Source organism: Lissotriton helveticus, chromosome 1_1 (genome assembly GCF_964261635.1).
Source record: "Lissotriton helveticus chromosome 1_1, aLisHel1.1, whole genome shotgun sequence".
In the NCBI taxonomy this organism is placed as follows: Eukaryota; Metazoa; Chordata; class Amphibia; order Caudata; family Salamandridae; genus Lissotriton; species Lissotriton helveticus.
The window spans coordinates 64,921,475-64,938,802 of NC_136057.1; the positions used below are offsets into that span (position 1 = coordinate 64,921,475).

Below are 17,328 nucleotides of genomic sequence, written 5' to 3' on the forward strand. Positions count from 1 at the left end.
TTGGCATGCATGCACTTCAACCTCCCCTCCCAGCAGCCCCACCCTTGTTTCACCAGTCGCCCACACCTCGGCTAATCTTGACCTTTCTCTCCTTTACATGATCTATTCATATCTCACCTCCGGCTCCAGCTCTCCTCTTTCCTCCCTGTGTTCAGACTCCGCAGCCCGCTCTGTTGTTTGCTTCTCCGTCCCTTCCAGGCAGTTCAGTTCGTGCGTTTCACGCCTCTCCTTTCTCCCGCCCGGAAATCCGTTTTGCGTGCCAGGCCTCTGTTTCGGGTTATATTTGCGTGCCATGCCTCGCTGTCCACTGCTGTTCTCAGTGGAGTGTGCGCCATGTTTAGGGTACTGAATTTAATTGACAATAATCGAGGCGAACAAAGGAATTCCAGCGCCAGTTGCCAATTTGAATACATTACAACCCGGATTTGGACCAGCACTTGCTTCGGTGGTTAACCGTCGCCATCCCTGGAGGGCCTGGTCTGCTCGGGTTTCAGGGACTCTGGTGTTGGCCTCTAACGCAGCCTTTGTATCTGCTATTTCCTAGGTATGTATGAAGTGTTTGCACAGTTATGGGTGTGGTATGGTCCTCCCATGCCTCCAGAGAAGCAGGTGGAGCCATTACGGCTTATTTCCTTCATATTTTTTATTTATGCAAAACAACTATACTTTTGAAAACAAATCCTCCTGTGGATTTTGATATTTGCTTTACACAGGTGTTCCATAGCTGCCAAGGTTTCAGATTGCTGTGTGTGACATTTTCATAAATGCAGTATAATTATGTGTGACATTTCAACAACTATGAGTGACACTTTGTCGCAACCAAAATCAAGCAATGAAAACGAGGAAAACATATAAATATGAGCAGTTAAACCCATTTGAGCAACAAGACATTCTAAGAAGATGTTAAAACTGCTGGAAAGCACCAGAAACTGAAGCACCTTAGTTCATATTGTTAAGCAAAACGAGGACTCAGGTCTGCACCAGTGATTTGCAGTGTGCGCCGTGTCACTACAAACAAAAGAATGCTTCTGTAAATTTTAGCGGTCAGTTATTGTAATGGGGTTAGATTATGTTTTTCAAAAAACGGCGCAGTTTGCTTGCTCACCTCACCTCATGTAGAGAATAGCATAACTGCTGTAGGGGAGATAAAAAGAGAGGGAGGCGGATAAGCACTGTTTTCATTGGTCTCCTCACTTCACTTGAAATCACACATCAATGTTCGCTGGGGTATGGAATGTAGCCACGGTGCACTGCAGACTCCACTACCAACATTTTTAGCAGGTGTTCTTTAATTTCTTCTGTTCCTCTGACTAACGTAAAATAAGCTTTACCCAATTGCTTTCTTGACTCCGACTGCTCCGTTATAAATCTGGCCTAATCAAATGAGTAAAGAGACATCCGTTTTATTTAAGAACACTGATAGTTTTACGAGTAGTTCAGAGGTTTCACTTACTTCAATTCGAGGCAGGAGACGAGCAAAGACGGCGCCATGGCACTAGGTACCTCCCCGGGCTGGGACATGCTCTCACAGCTGCAGGCAGTGGGCCTGCCTGCTAGCAGGCTCCGGTCCAGGGGATCATGATTTTACTGACAGTACGGGCCGAAAGTGGCGAGCAGCAGGCATCTCTGCTACAGGACGGCAGCAGGCTCACAACTGAGTCAGCTGCCGCCAACGCAGTTGGGGCACATGGTGAGCCTCAGGAGGCCGAGGCAAGCCTGCGGAGGTGCGAGCTGTCACGGCGCAGGTCACGATGGCTTGCGCATAACATCATCAGCTAACAAGACTCAGCACGGACCCATCTAACTGTCCAGTGAACCCTGGCGCCAATTATGAAGGATGCACCAATTATTGCAGCGTGGCGGGCAGCGGCGGCAAACTAAAAAAAAACATAACTGCCACACACGCGATTATGGATACACTGTTGCAATCACATGACCACGTCACGTGAATGCCATGCCCCTGGCCGGTCTGCAGCAGCTGTGCTATAATGACTGGTTATCGGTTCAGCCAATGCGATAATAGGCCACCGGGTCGGCGCGACACTCCTGACCTGCCTAGCTCACTAGACTATTGCAAGACACTCTTGATAGCAGCATGCGGTCCGCCGCTGCGTGCTCATCAGGATTATTTGGCAAAGGCGGCATTTTCGGTCCTGCTCGTCTCTTCCTCTACACCGGCGGCGGTATCAAGGAGGCGCTACAATGCGTGACCTGGAATTTTATTGCGGTGATGCGGACCACTGCCCAAAAATGCGTTAGTATCACGCCTGAAGCGTGATACTTGGCAGTACTGGTGTTCAGAAAGTCTCCAGGCATTGCCAGTAATCCAAGCCTGGGAAGTTACTTTGGGAAACCGGTTCAGGCAAAATTGTCAGAAATCTCAGTTCAATGAGGATGATTTCAAGAAATATGTAAATGAGAAATAGTCTCATTGTCATGTAAATGAGACATTTATAACAGCACTTTTAAAGGGGTCACATTTATTTCTATTCTGTCATCGAAGAGAAGGTGGGGGGTGGGAGTGAGGCTTTGCTACTGAAGGTCGAGTCTGATTCGAGTTGCATGGGCATTTCCTCTAAGATGAGAGAACTTTCTCTCAACATTTTGTCACAGGCTTGCACCCAGAAAATTAGGTAATGGTGTTGCTACAGTACTGGGCCTTGGTAGAGATAAGGGTAGTAAAATGTAATCCTCCAAAACGAAATGGTAAAGGCATTTTTTTCGGAAGGCCCTATACAATCACTCATGTCTGAATCAGACCTTAGCTTTGCAGGCTTGGGGGACGCACTGGCAGCTGCACTACTGTACAGATCAAAACTATTGATTATTATCCTCAGCCAGGGAATAATACCTCATCCAAGTCTCCTTAGTTGTGTCATCATCAGGATTCAACATGGCACGCTCTGATTATGTAACACCAAGAAGAACAAAGCCCCAGACGACTGGTCTTCCCTTTCATGCGTAAGGCCACCAGGGGTGATTATTCCTGTAACTTGTGTGCTTATCAAACCAGCCTTGACGTCCAAAAGCCTACGAATTGGCCTTTCTAAAGTGTTAAGAGGGGATTATCCACAGGTAAACATCACAGGCTGTACCCAAATTCTTACAGGTTGGATTTAGGGCCAGGAACGTACAGAGGGGGCACGGGGGGGGGTCGATTCCTAGCAGTTGAGATTAAGCCGGTGGAATGTCCTGAATCCAATTATGCAGCGGAATGTCCAGGAATTTTGAATCATATACATGAGATTGAGGTTGCAGTATATCCAGGCATCCCAGTTCTGACTGATAATTTGGGACTCTGGAATTTGTAAGGGGACCAGTACTAGCCAGTAGGGCGTAGGGGCCTGGATATTGGGCGCACGTGAGACTGACGTGTAATTTCCAGGGTTCTCTATTCTTATAAGAGAGACAGAGGCTTTGGTTGTTGTGGGGACTTAGTGTCTAAGGATGAGATCGAGGCAGTGCGGTGCTAAGGGGTAGGTGCAAATGAGGCTATGTAATGTCTAAAAGCCTCTTGTTGTGCAAATGGCGAAAAGTAGCCTCTGTAAGATTAAACAAGCATTTGCAATGCAATAGGTCTCGCATTTGCGCAAGTTTGAGCTATTGACATTGCAAATAACAACGCCTTTTATTTTTGTTTTTAAAACATAAATAAAAGGCATTGTCATTTACAATGCAAATGGCTAAAACTCGCATAAATGCGAGACCTATTGCATTGCAAATGCTTGTACGCTTGAGAGCGCTTTGTTACCAAGCCGGTGCCCACCCGGCATTTGCCCCGAGTGCCTCGAGTGCACTTTATCTAATTATTTACGGGACCGGTTTTTAGGTCCCTTGCGAGTGCCCACCTCGCATATATAATTATATTTTAATTCGAGGGTGCCTACCCCTGTTGCCCCCGAAAGAAATCACCGCCGCAGCCCTGCTCCGTGAAAACCGGAAGTCAGGCACTTTTGGCCGAGACGGGGGCGGGGCCTGCAATCCGGCAGGAAGTCCCGCCTGCCGCCGCCTAGGAAGAAGTGAAGCCGGCCGACTGATTGCCTCTCCGCAGCCCGGGGCTCCCATGAGTTGAGGAGAGTCCCGGGGCTGCCAACAGCAAAACAGTCAGAGTGTTGCGGGGAGCCCCGGAAGTGAAGTCCTGCCCCCTGGTGCCGCGACGAGACGAGACTGCCGCAGAGAGGAGCCCGATCCCCAGCAACAGCCCGGTGAGTGCCCGACCAGCGCTGCAGAGGAGACACGGAACACGCCGAAAGAGCCCGGTGAGTGGGAGGGGGGGGTGTACGCGCGTGTGTCTGTGTGTGTTTGAATGTGTCTGTGCGTGTGTCTGTGTGTGTGTGCGCGTGTGTCTGTGTGTGTGCGCGTGGGTCTGCGTGTGTGTATGCAGTGTGTGTGTGCCTGTGTATGCGTGTGGCTGTGTATTTGCGCATGCGTGAGTGTGGAGTGTGTTTGCGCATGGGAATGAGGCACGAGAGGGGCACGGCGCTGTGCGCGCCCACGAGGTGAAATCTGCGCTCTGCGCTCGTGCACCCTCTCGTGTCCACATTCCCAAATACGGCTCACAATAGGTCTTTCGCTGACGCTCGACCTAAAAATGGCTGAAATCCAAGCTGGAACAAGACATTCCATAGAAAGGCATGGGACCTTTTGGCTTGTGGGAGCACACTATACAAAACATTGGGCCTCTGTTTATTGTTTTATACCCTTGAATAACATGGAAAATCATTGGGTCCGCCCTTGTTTGGTCCTCAATTCTCCCTTGGGAAGCTCGTTCTGAATCCTCTGCTTCAAATCCAGGGGAGATTTTGCAAAGGACTTTGCTCAGTGCACATCTGGACGTTGCTTTCACGCCTCCACTGTAATCTGAAACCACTGAAAATACTGTACCATTAAGTAGGCACACAGTAGAAGTGATTTTGGGGAGAAGGTTATTAAACACCAACAAGAAGAGTAAATCTTGTTTAAACCTTGAGTGGTCTCCTTCCTTTAATGAACGAGAATGGTTTCTTCTGCAATATGTACAGTCACGGTTTGCCTCCATCTTAGACCGGGAGATGGGGCATCTTTTAACTTACACTGTTTAATTAAAATATTTAAACTTTATTAATCTCTAGTTAAATTGGACTGACAGCTTACAGTACACAATGTGAACGTTCTGAAAATGTTTGACAGACATACTTTCCAGTCAATAGCCATCTTTTTTTTCTCAGCGGGAAAAAGTAATGTTCAGCACATTTTACGTACACTTGTAAGAACGCAGCAGTGAGAGCTTTTTCTCCAATTGTACGGAAGCTGTTAGTACAAATGAGCATTGGTTAAGAGAGCTGGCAAGAACTGGGACGCCATATTGAACAAGCATTTGCAATGCAATCGTTCTTGCATTTACTGCGAGTTTAAGCTATTGGCATTGTAAATGACAATGCGTTTTATTTACCAAAACATAAATAAAAGGCATTGTCATTTAAAATGCCAATAGCTCAAACTCGTGTAAATGCGAGACCTGTTGCATTGTAAATGCTTGTTAATCAGAATATTGTTATCTAAGCACCAGAGGACAGTTAAAAGTGCTTTCTATTTCTATTTGCTGTTTGAAGTATGTACAGATAATGGGTAAAAATACCAACTTTCGGTGATGTTTCTTATTTTAGTACCAGGCGGTACCATTGGTGCTGGTAGAAAACTGGCCAGGTGGCAACACTAGCCTCAGCAGTCTTCCCACTAGGACATTTCACCTGGCATGGGGTCTGCAAACACTTGAACCCTTCTCTTGCCCTTACACGTGTAGTGACATTAGGGGCAGGGCTGCAGTGCCCTGTGTCCAACCCAGGTGAATGGAACAGCCTTTCAAGGGCATTGAGGTGACCCAGCCGCTGTGGCTGACAACCATACCATCGTCGTTACCAGACAGGTCGATTAGGTTGGCGAATTACTTACTAGCAGCAGCAGTGATTAAAGACCCTGAGAGCCTTGTCTCCCGCCCTGTTATCAGGCTAAATTGATGGGAAAATCCATTATTTTTTTCTTATATGTTTCCCTTATGAGAACTCAGTTGCTTAAGGCAATTACTGCGGATTGAGTGTGTGGGTGTGTGTAACCAGAGAAAACAGAACTGAGCCCTATTTGGCACTGTGAGGGTCTAACTTATGTACTCATAGTGCCGTGAGGTCACATCTTGAAATTATGCAACAGTCATTCTTAGAAACCAATTTCAAGAGTTTTGCAGCATTTTCAAGATCCCTTTGCAGCTTCTCATTGCTCAAAAGGGTGTCTTTTTTTTTTTTAAACCACTTTATTCGATTAATTAAAATCATAAAAGTATGCTATACATATACAAACATTAAAAATATTTTTTAAAAATATGTTATACAATTTAAAAACACAGTACCAAGGACATTAAAAAGTCGTTAACAAACATTTCCATTTTTAAAAGCTAATAATCAATATACCTAGACTTATATTAAAAGGATTAACTTCCCTGTACAGCATCCTGTCTAACCCTCCTGCTTCTAACAGACGCAGCAAGGAAGCTGGCAACACTAAACATGGTTTTTGGTGATTCCAACAGTTGTAAAAACAATAAAGCAGGTTTACACTGAATAAAATTCATTTTTTTCAATAATGGGAAAATAAACCTTTTCCTAGCCTCATGGTACAAAGGACAAAAAAACATAAAATGCAAGGTGTCTTGGGGAGAGAAATCATCACTTTGCACGGAACAGCGTCCTCGAGCCTACTCCAGCCCTGCAAATACCATATGTATTTGGTTAAACCGAAATTTTGTCAATAGTCATCTATGAAAAGAGTTAGTCACAATGGACCAATAAGGTGGCATCGCTAATGACAAAATAACCAGGAGATGGCCCCTGACCGATGGTTTACATAATTCTACTGCTTCGCGCTCTACCTCGCTTAGCTTAGTAAAATTTGTTTTTACCCACGCTAAATCAGCCTTACATAAAGATTCTGGATTGGAAAAAATCTCAGGGCGCCCCATATTCACCGCTGATGTTTTTATATAGGGCAACCACTGGATTTCCTTCATGTTATCTAAATTAATACAGTCCTTTAGGATCTAGTGGTTTAGGGAAAGATTCGAATTCAACCAAATTTGGATCCATAACAGGATAGGGGCTATTTTAATTATATCTGATATATATCCTATCCCCAACTCGAGATGGACAGAGTGGGTAGCTGTGGATTGTGGAAGGCCTAGAAGGGACCGTAAGAATTTGTTTTCTTCTGTTTGAATGGGGTCGGGTTTAGTAAACCCCCATATTGCTGCCCCATACCTTGCAATTGAGATGGTCTTGGCTTTATAAATTGCCAGGATCGCCTCATAGGGTTTCCCCCCCAATCTTTTAGCGAATCCTAACACTGCAGCAGAAGAACTACTCACTGCGTTTACCTTTATTGAAAGCTGTCGGGATCATGTTCGCCTATCATCAAAAACTACTCCCAAATAGGTAAATACTTTCACTCTGGTGATTTCTTCACTACCACAGTAAAAGGCCTTGACATTGTTTTTTGAGACACCTAACGACATGATATGCGATTTGCCATTATTTACCACCAGATCCAGGCTTTTCATAAAAACCCCAAAAGAGTCCAACAATCTTTGCAGGCCCAGCGGAGTCCTTGCTAATAAGACAGCATCGTCGGCATAGAGGAGCACCGGGATCGGTGTTCCTCTCATGCGCGGGATGTCAAGGGTGGCTGTTAACAAATTTGCCTCCAACGAGTTCACATATAGCGTAAACAACATGGGGGCCAGGATACATCCCTGACGCACCCCTCTACCGGACTTAAAACTTGACGTACATTTCCCCTCGTTCGTCATCCTAATTGAGGCATTTAGGTCTTTATGCAGCTCAGCCAAAAAAAAACACAAGGGGCCGATCAAGGCCCATCTCCAGGAGCATTGTCCACAGCCTTGATCTATTGACCAGATCAAAGGCCGTGGACAGGTCCATGAAGCCCAGGAAAATAGAGCCCTTTGCCGCCTTTGTGTATTTAGCTATAATTAGGTGTAAGTTCAGACATTGGTCCGCCGTGCTCCTCCCAGCTCTAAAGCCATACTAGGCGTCAGACAATATATTATTCTCCGAAGCCCAACCTGTTATCTTTGCTAGAATGACCTTCCCCAAGATTTTAATGGAGGAGTCTAGCAAATATATAGGCCTATAGCATCTAGGGTCTCCCCTTCTTAAACACTGGAATTATTATCGAATGAGACCATGACTTAGGGAATCCTACACTGGCCGAGGTATTGAAGACATTGGTCAAAATATTTGCCCAGTATGTAGGGTTTGCCTTGTACATGTCTGAGGGTACCCCATCCGGGCCTGGTGCTTTTCGCCCTGCTGTGCCCTCAATTGCTTTGACAACTTCAGCTATGTTAAACCTTACTGGTATAACTGGAGGTTCAGAGGCTGGGGCCACAAAAGTTCCCAGCTCTAGATGACTTCCATAGATTTTTTCAAAGTGGCTCAACCAGTCCTCCTCTGCAATATTTAGTTCTAAGACAGTATTTTGATTACAGGAAAACAAGGGGGTATTAATGATAGACCAAAACTTGGCACTATCTTTGAGGGTTGCTTTATCCATAAGCTCAGCCCATGCATCGTGTTTAATTTTGTATTTCCGTGCCTGAACTACTCTTGAGTACTCTCTCCTAAGCTGGGCAACCAGAACTTTATTCCTGTGTTGATCGTGAAGAGCCTTTTTAAGACGGTTTTGGGCTTTAGTACATTTGTGGTCAAACCAGCCCATTACCGGTTTATTTTTAGCTGCTCGGCAATTGGACGTAAGTTCTTTTGCCACTTGAGAGCAGATGACTTCATATGAGCTTAATACATCCCCCCCGTTAGAAAGAGGATCTCCACAGATGTTTAGTTCCTGGGCAGCCTTAACTGTAATGGTTTTGAAGAAATCCCCTGGCACAACCTTACTCCAATTTACCCTCCTCTCCTGATCTTTGGTTTAACCTCAACTACAGCCTGTGGCGGAACAGTTTTATTTAATAGAGAAAAATCATTTACTAACTCAATCACCACAGGATTGTGGTCACTAAAAGAAGAAGGTATAGCATTATAAAAAATTACATATTTTAAAAGTCCTGACGAGAGAAATATGTAGTCAATTATTGTTTCACAATCCCTACCTATAAACGTAGCAACACGGGTACTTTTATAAAAAAAACCCTGCTTCAAACAAATCATTTTAGACAAGAGTTTCTCCAGTGCTTCCCCCTTGTGATTATGCTCGAAGTGCTGCGGGGATGTGAAATCTGGTCCATCTTTATAATTTATTTGGCAGTTCTGACTACATAAATGCACATTAAAATCACCCAACAAAATATATTGGCAAAAAGTGGTTTGCTTTTCCTTATAGGTATTTAAAAAATCTGTCAACCAAACTAAATGCTCATTTGGGAAATCCCCTTGCTGGTGTTATTTCTGATATTGTTGGATTTCTGTTCACTTCATTGCTTGGTTTTATACCTGTAATCTGGAAACGTCTCGGATGATCATAATGCCTTAAATGAAAAACTCACCAGGTAGAAGGCCTCCTCTTCTGAAGTCTGAAAGAACTTAGAAGTCTGGTCACAGAGCTGGTGGCACAACAAGCTGGGTGAACAGTCTTGCCGTCTATTCGGAGAATTCCCTCATCTTCAATTTGCAGACCAAATATCCTTTTTGCTGCCTTTTGGCTCTCAATAACGTATCTTCCAAGCCCCATTAATGATGAGACTAGAGTACCTCGGTTGCCAAGGATTTAATGCGTAGGTACCGCTGATTCAGAACTTGGCTTTATCTCAATACTTCGGGTCCACACTGAAGGGTATTTCTGCCATCAACGGCACAGGTTTTCTCTTGAGGGAAAGTCTTCTTTAAAGCTCTTTGCCTCTCCCTCTGGACCTTTTATTACATGGGGCCGAGCTGCCCCCAAATCATAGTGCCGATATTGGCAACACATTCCCTATCACACATACAGAAAACTCCTGATGAAATAAACAGACAAGACATCTTTTTTCGTGTAAAAAATTGCTGCAGGTTTATGTGCATACCAAATATGCCAACATGTGGGTTAGCTTACGGGCGATCCAAGGGCAGGCAGCCCCTTTGCCGCCTGCCCACCTGATGAACCAAATTGCATCGTGGCCCTAGCCAATCAGTGCTTACCAATTTTGTGGGAGGGGGACACCCTCCCACCGGTGGACTGCCCGTCCACCCCTCCACTCATTCCCCCTGAGGGGACGGAGCTTTCCAGGCAACCCTTGTTGCTCAGGTTTACAACCACCCATAGGACTAGCAGGGGGCCATCGCTCCTCCAGGGTCCACCACAAGGACTTCCTGGGGATATTTAGCATTTGCACCCTTGTGCTCCTGAAGAGGGTACCCCTGTGTACCTTTCAGCCTTTGGATCGCCCTGTATTCCGCCTGCAACACAAAATAACAAGTTAAACGCCTCTCCCACCCCCTGAATGTATGCCAGGTAAGCGGTAGGGAGAGAAACGGCGTGAAGGGTATCGGCCAAAAGAAGACGCCAGGTAGGCGGGAGAGGTACTTAAACCTATCTCCCCTCCCACCTGTGCCTGGAAATGAAGCTGGGTGCGCAGACCGAGTGGGGGTCCCTCAGCTCTAGGCTGTATCGTGTGTCCTCATGTGGCACTAAGGGTCCAACCAACCGTAAGAAAGGGTAGCACTCATCTTGTGGTGCAGGACCTTGGGGAAGTCCCGGAAGTGTGAGAAATGGGCGTGCAGGTATATTGAAGGTAACTGGCGGATGTAACTAATTTTGCCGGTCTTGTGCTATGCCGTGCCTTCATTAAACACGCATTAGACTTGTGCGCTGATTACAGCAAGGAGCTCTGCCCATGTGACTACCCACCTCTTTTGAGACCTGAGCAGGAAAGGACACGCCCAAATATTGTTGACCTAACAGCGGCCCAGCTGTGCCCAATGACCTTACAGATTTCAAACGCTAAGTGCTTAATTTGTAGAAAATTATAGCCAGGCTCACGTCAGGAGGCCACTTCAGTTTGCACCCCACATTGCTCCTGCCCTGCTGCCAATCCTAGTAAAATCACAGCCACTAACCATAACACTTGTGCAAGTTTGACAATTCAGACTATTCCAGGCCTCCACTGCCATAAGAATGGCTTGGGCGGCAGGCCATAGTAATTTTAATGTTAATTGAATTAATAATTGCCTGTTGTTGTGGTCATCTCTAAAATAGAGAGACAGCGCCAACTTGTGGTGAACTGTCACCATCGCCGGCGTTGACAATTAAGTGACGTTGTCGAGCACCGGAAACCACCTGGTCAAATTTAGCACAGGTAAACTTGATGCTGTAGTTTACCATTAGTAGTTCATTGCAACACTTTTTGAAAGTCCAGGGGTGACTTTCTCACATTGTAGATTTAAGCAAAAGGGGATTATTTCCCTGGACATTAGCTCCTAAATATCCTCGGTTTAAGCCTTCTTGCAATCTACCCTCTTTCTTTCCCCTGGTCATCGCGTGCCTCTGGAGCGGATCGTTTTTATTGTAATAGGTGCTGCCTAAACTCTGCGCATGAAAGCCTTTTAAGCTGCATAATGTTACACATCATGGGACACTATTACTCCGTCACTTCATACTTTCAGGCATGGAAATACTACCAAAGATATCCCCACCTTAGTACCTGTTTAACAACTAAATAAATACTGGATAAGGGAACAAAAGATTACCAGTGAGTTTTGCAAAGGACCTTCCACTGCATGTGAACCCATGTTGTTGCGTTTTAGTAACTGTTGATCTAATTGAGCTATAACATCTATGACTTCATTTAAGCTGGATATGAAAGATTATGTGGCAGGTGCATAGTGCTGACCGTCAGAACGAGGCACTTAACCCCTTGCATGCTGCGCCGATTTTGCCGCTGTGCGGCACTTTTAAAGAGTGGGCGGGTTTATGACGGCCCCCAGCCATCAACCGCTCACGAGCACCGTGATGCATGACGGCCGGGGGCCATCCTCAGCAGGGAAGGGGTTAATGGGTAAAGGGGAGCACATACGACCAGACTAATATACCAACACCACACTGCCAGCACTACAAGCCAATCGAAAGTCACTTCCGGAGTCACAGCGCCTAAGCTGGAAGCGCTTCCCAAACTATGGGCGAAACCAATTTAGTGAACAAAGACGCCCAGACTGCTAACCAATCCAGCAAGCCATATTGTAATGGTGGATATCCATGTATCCTGGCCCTTCCACCAACAACCGTGAAAGAGAGAAACAGTCCCCTGCACCATTTGATAAAACCTTGCTGAGGCTGCAGTGGGCTGCATATAAATGTGATACCAAATAAGCAAGTGTGCCGGTCACTAACTGTTCATTGGCTTACATGAGGAATCTGTTACCTCTAATACCCGGATTTTTGCAGCTCGCCTAATCCGTCACTCCTGCAATATATAGGTGCTGTAAATAGGCAGAGGGAGATAGGCTGCGCTTCTCACCCTCACGGATGTTGAGCCGGCACTGAGGATTGAACCGGACTCCCAACTCCAAAATTGGCACTTCTGGCCATTGTGCCACACCCTCTACCTCACAAGTTTCATTAACCACTTAAAGGGTACCCTTACAGAGTGCCCATCATGCCTGCCAGTCCTCTGCTATATACCTATGGAAAGAGGTAAAACCATATTTCCCTGACACTTGAACCCTCCTGTGAATCCAGTCAGCTGGAGCCATCCGTGGAAAACCCAGGCTAACTCGCACTGAGCACATCTGCTTCCGCCGGTGCTGAGCAAGCATGCACGCCACCGAAAACACTGCGCTCCATTAACACGCCACCACCCGACCACTGCCCAACAACACCGCCTCGGAGCCATAACTCCCATGCGGAAAGTGAGCTGCTAATACACACAGCGTCGGGCACAAACTTCCCCAGACAGCCCACCAGCATGGTAGCCCCCGTCTAAGGCGCGTTTCCAACAGGCCTCCAGATATACCTCCTGGCCGGGGTGGCCCATCCTGCCAATGCACAGCGTCCCGCCCGCCAATCGCTTGACACCCCACAACGCTCCGTTGTTTTCAAAATGTAGGTGACATGACATCCGTTACCAGTCCAGTTCGCCGAAACGCTGGGTTCCGAGGCAGTGAACACACGACTCAATTACTGACACATCCGGGGGAGGGGAAGGCTTCAACCTGTCTCTCCCCGCAGTGCATCAGCGCTAGCCGAGGATCATGAGCAGGCCCACAGGAGAACACAACACACCGCCCCGTCAAGACCCTGCCTCAGCCTTCACTGCCACCATAACCCGATTCACGCCTCACGGGCCTAGAGACCGGAGCCTTCAGCCTCAAACCAAGAGGGTGGGGGGAGCTGCAAGGATACCAAAAAAGATTGCCCCAACGGGCCCCGGACTCCCTCCTGATACACCAAAGCTGCCTAAACCACCAGAGTGCGGCAAGGAGCATTGACAAAGCGGATGGCGAAGCCCTCCGACCCGCAACAGGGGCTATAGGACCACACCCTTGAAACCAGGATTTGACCGCTTAACTTCTAGAGTAAGAGTCAGAGACCTTAACCACTAGGTCACAGTGACTCAACACTGAAACTGCACACCCAAAATCACCCGTAGCAAGACATGAGCAATCGCACCGGACTGGTAACATTAAATTATTGCTCTATATACCACCAGGTCGGGATCCGAACCCACAATCTCACCCTTGATATGACCGCGTTAAATAGGGGGAGGTCCATGGTAAATTGATGAGGACTCACCGCATCGAAGAGCTCCAGGACCACCAATGGCACGGCCAAACGGCGTGAAGGGTAGCGGGCAAAAAAGGATGCCACGTGGGCAGGCGAGGTACTTCTACCTATTTCCCGCCCACCCGTGCCCGGAAATGACGCAGGGCGCGGACCCAGAGGGGGTCCCTCAGCACTAGGCTGTATCGTGTGCCCTCAGGTGGCACTAAGGTGGGCGCCCCCTCATGAGGGTCGCCTGCGTGGACTGCGTCCAGCCACAAATGTCCTAAACATCTACCCAACAGGATGCTGCGCTCTGTATCCACTGCTCGGCTCATTATTTAACTCTATAATTGCGAACAAGTTTGGGGACACTCATTTACGGTTCTCTCAGTCAAACAGTGCAATGTACCACCTCCTCTCCTAAGACAGAATCCTGACCAGCTCAGGGTCAAGACATCGCTTTAAACAAATCTATTTTAATATGTGCAGGCTCTAACAGTCTCCTGCTCAAGTCCTGAAGATCCATGTGGGTAGCAGAGAGCACTTTAAGTGTCATTAACATTACATACCCTATCCTCCTTGGACCTTACCAACCACAGACCCTACCAGCACATCTATTCACTAGCACCCCCAGAGCCTAACCACCACACAATCCCAAAACACGACCTGGCACAGAGGCACCCCTGCCCAGACCCTACCTTCACCGAGACCCTACCCATTAGTACCCCCCTTGGACCATGCCTGCCAGCAACCACCTTAGACCCTACCTACTAACATCCCCGGACCCTCCCTAACACCTATCCCAGACTCTATTTACTAACACTTTAACAGACCATACCCTCTAATCCTTACTCTTGGCTCTATCCAGCTACTCCCCCAGACCGACATACTAAGATCAACCTCAGACACTACACAGTTGCACCCACTCAAAGCACGAGCCACCGCAAACCCTACCCCATTTAGAGTGAAGTGGGAGTTCGAAACTCTCATATTTGGTACCAGAAATTCTTTTTCACCTGACTTCATTTTCCTTAACGTTCTGCCTCTGGGAGCGGAATAGTGGTAATGTCAGAACCATTTTCAGAGGGCCATAGGACAAGCAGAAGCAACAGTGCCCAATGGTGGGGGCTGAGGCCTTTTACTCTTGATGTCTGTCGGCCTGACCTACTATGGATCTTGAGCAACTGGGCCATGTACCCCTTCAGCAAATGACTCTAGCACAGGTCGAGCAGTCCTCTCTGTGGTAGCACAGGTCGAGCAGTCCTCTCAGTGGTAGCACAGGTCGAGCAGTCCTCTCAGTGGTAGCATGGGTCGAGCAGTCCACGTCTTACCAGGGGTATGCAATGGTTCATACCTCAAAATACCCCCAATAAGATGATTTTCCAGTCCAATACTGTCCTTTAGTGTAAAAGGAAGAAGAGTGTCAGGACTCGAGAACCAGATGCCAGCAATCCACAGGAGTGAAGAGAAATCCCCTTAACCTCTAAAAAACAACTACAGGAATGATGAAGAACATACAATCCTATAGGCTGTTCTCTAAAAGTATGGGGGAAAATTCCAAGGAGTGTCCACCACTCTCCCCATACGTGGGGTGGGTTAGTGCAGGGGGATACCAGGTCTGTCTGGTCTCACGACGGTCGTACAGTGCTGAGAAAGGAAACAATAAGAATATACCACTATACTGCATTATAAACCATCCTGGTAATACATTGACATGTGATTAACATAGCATGGTATTCCACTTACCCCAAGTGAGTCTCGTAATGTCCTTGAAGAGTAGCGGGGTTAGCATATGGAACTCAAGGAGAGAGAAGTACTGAGGGATGGGGGAAAGGCTACTCTATATCGCACTCACACAACATACAACCCTGCAGACCAAAAGTAAAAGTGCCAAAGAAGTAGCTCAAGGAGTGTAACTTAAGGAATTGCAGAGTAATGGCCGGCTCTTCTGGGGCGCCGAAGAGCGGAGCATCTACTCGCACAAGAGAGGCAAGGCCCGGCCCAATACCTTGAACTAGGCGGAGCAACACACTCTCATATAGGGAAAAAAGAAAAATAAACGAGCAATGAGGAATCGCAGAGCCAAGTATTAGGGCTATCACCAGGCACAGCGTTCCGTAAGCTTGGGCAAAGAAAAACACGGCTTGCAAGCCAAAAATGTGCACCAACCGGTGCGGAGGTAACGGGGGTCGAAAGATAAGAAACACAAACTTCGGCTTTTCAGCCGCGTAAAGCACCAGCGGTGCGAAATGGGAACAAGGACCCGGTTTCCAAGTTAACCGGAGAACTGAAGTTGGTAGGCGGAGAATTCCGCGCCGATGTAGCTATCTCGGCAATCTCCCCGAATGCAATCTTCGGAGAGCGGGAAAAAATGAAGGGGAGAAAATCAGCAAACAAGTGTCTCGCTAGGATCAATGGCGAACACCAACACGGAACAGGAGAAATGGGGGGGGGGGCGTGGTCACGGCAGTAAGCCAAGCGTCAGCCTCATGGTAGAGCGTCCCTTTACGTGCAGAAGGGATCGTCTCCAAAGTGCAGGATGTGTTGGCCCCTGAGGGAGTGGATGAAAAGAGACACGGGGTGACTAGTCAAACACATGTCAATGTCTAGCCCTCGTAGCTGCTCTCAATCCCCTAACAAAGAGGACGTCGTCCGCATAAAGTGCGATCCTGTCGGTGAGTCCCCCATCCCACCTGAAGCCCCGTAGCTGCGCATCAATTCGCACCCAAGAGGCCAGGGGTTCCATTGCTAGCGCAAATAAGTACGGGGACAGCGGGCAGCCCTGGCGGGTCCCACGACCGATCGGAAACCTCCCGGAAACCGCCCCGGAGACCCGCACGGCCGCCGTGATGTCGGTGTATAGCAGCTTAACATATGAGAGAAACACAGGACCCAGGTTAAGACGGGGCAGACTGTCTATGTATTTTAATTAGCTGTTTTAGCTGAGCTAACAGTTCTGCACCGGTCATTCTTTCAATGTCAGGATGCGGTGTATAGCTGGCTAGTACCGGCCATGTAGCTCCTGGTCTACCTAGTGGACCGAGCCTGGTAATGTGGTTTTGATGTTGTAGGGCGCCATTAAACCAGAGCTGATGCTCTTGGTAAGTTAGTAGAATTTCAATGGCCTTGAAAGGAACGTATTTCTCTGGAGGTTCCTCTACTTTATAGTAGTGGAACTCATGTGTTACTGCGTTTGCTGCAGGAAACAGAATCCATGAATAGAATACCTCTGTCTGCCAATATTCATGTGCCTCTATAACAAATATTACTTTACCACCTCTCGATGATACTCCATTTTCTATAAGTTTTATAGTAATTGTTTTCCTTATATTTACAGGAATGAGTATTGCATCTGGGTCATTTTGTTGGAGACTAAAACTGCCTGAGCTGCTGCTGCGCTCTAGTCCTTTCGTCGTCACTATCCATTATTTTGGTGACCGAAAGTGTGCAGAGCAAGTTTCAAGGAAACAAAGATTAGGTGCAAAGTATTTTTGGAACACTGTATCCTTCAACGCTGAGGAAACCAAAAACGAATACATAGGATTTTCCTCCTATTTAGTTATAGCGGATATTATATCCTTTTACCCACTC

General features: G+C 47.2%; 2 protein-coding genes across 2 annotated transcripts in view; one reads left to right on the forward strand and one right to left on the reverse strand.

Moving 5' to 3' along the window:
• LOC144826579 (uncharacterized) overlaps window positions 1-192 on the reverse strand; it is a 125,432-nt gene extending 125,240 nt beyond the window's left edge. Inside the window, exon 1 of the mRNA XM_078685109.1 lies at window positions 118-192. The gene's annotated coding sequence lies outside the window, so the exon portion shown is untranslated. The remainder of the gene's footprint in view (window positions 1-117) is intronic.
• A 144-nt stretch (window positions 193-336) lies between these two features.
• The window catches only part of LOC144826520 (uncharacterized), a 55,110-nt gene continuing 38,118 nt past the window's right edge, over window positions 337-17,328 (forward strand). The window contains exon 1 of the mRNA XM_078684982.1: window positions 337-544. The gene's annotated coding sequence lies outside the window, so the exon portion shown is untranslated. The remainder of the gene's footprint in view (window positions 545-17,328) is intronic.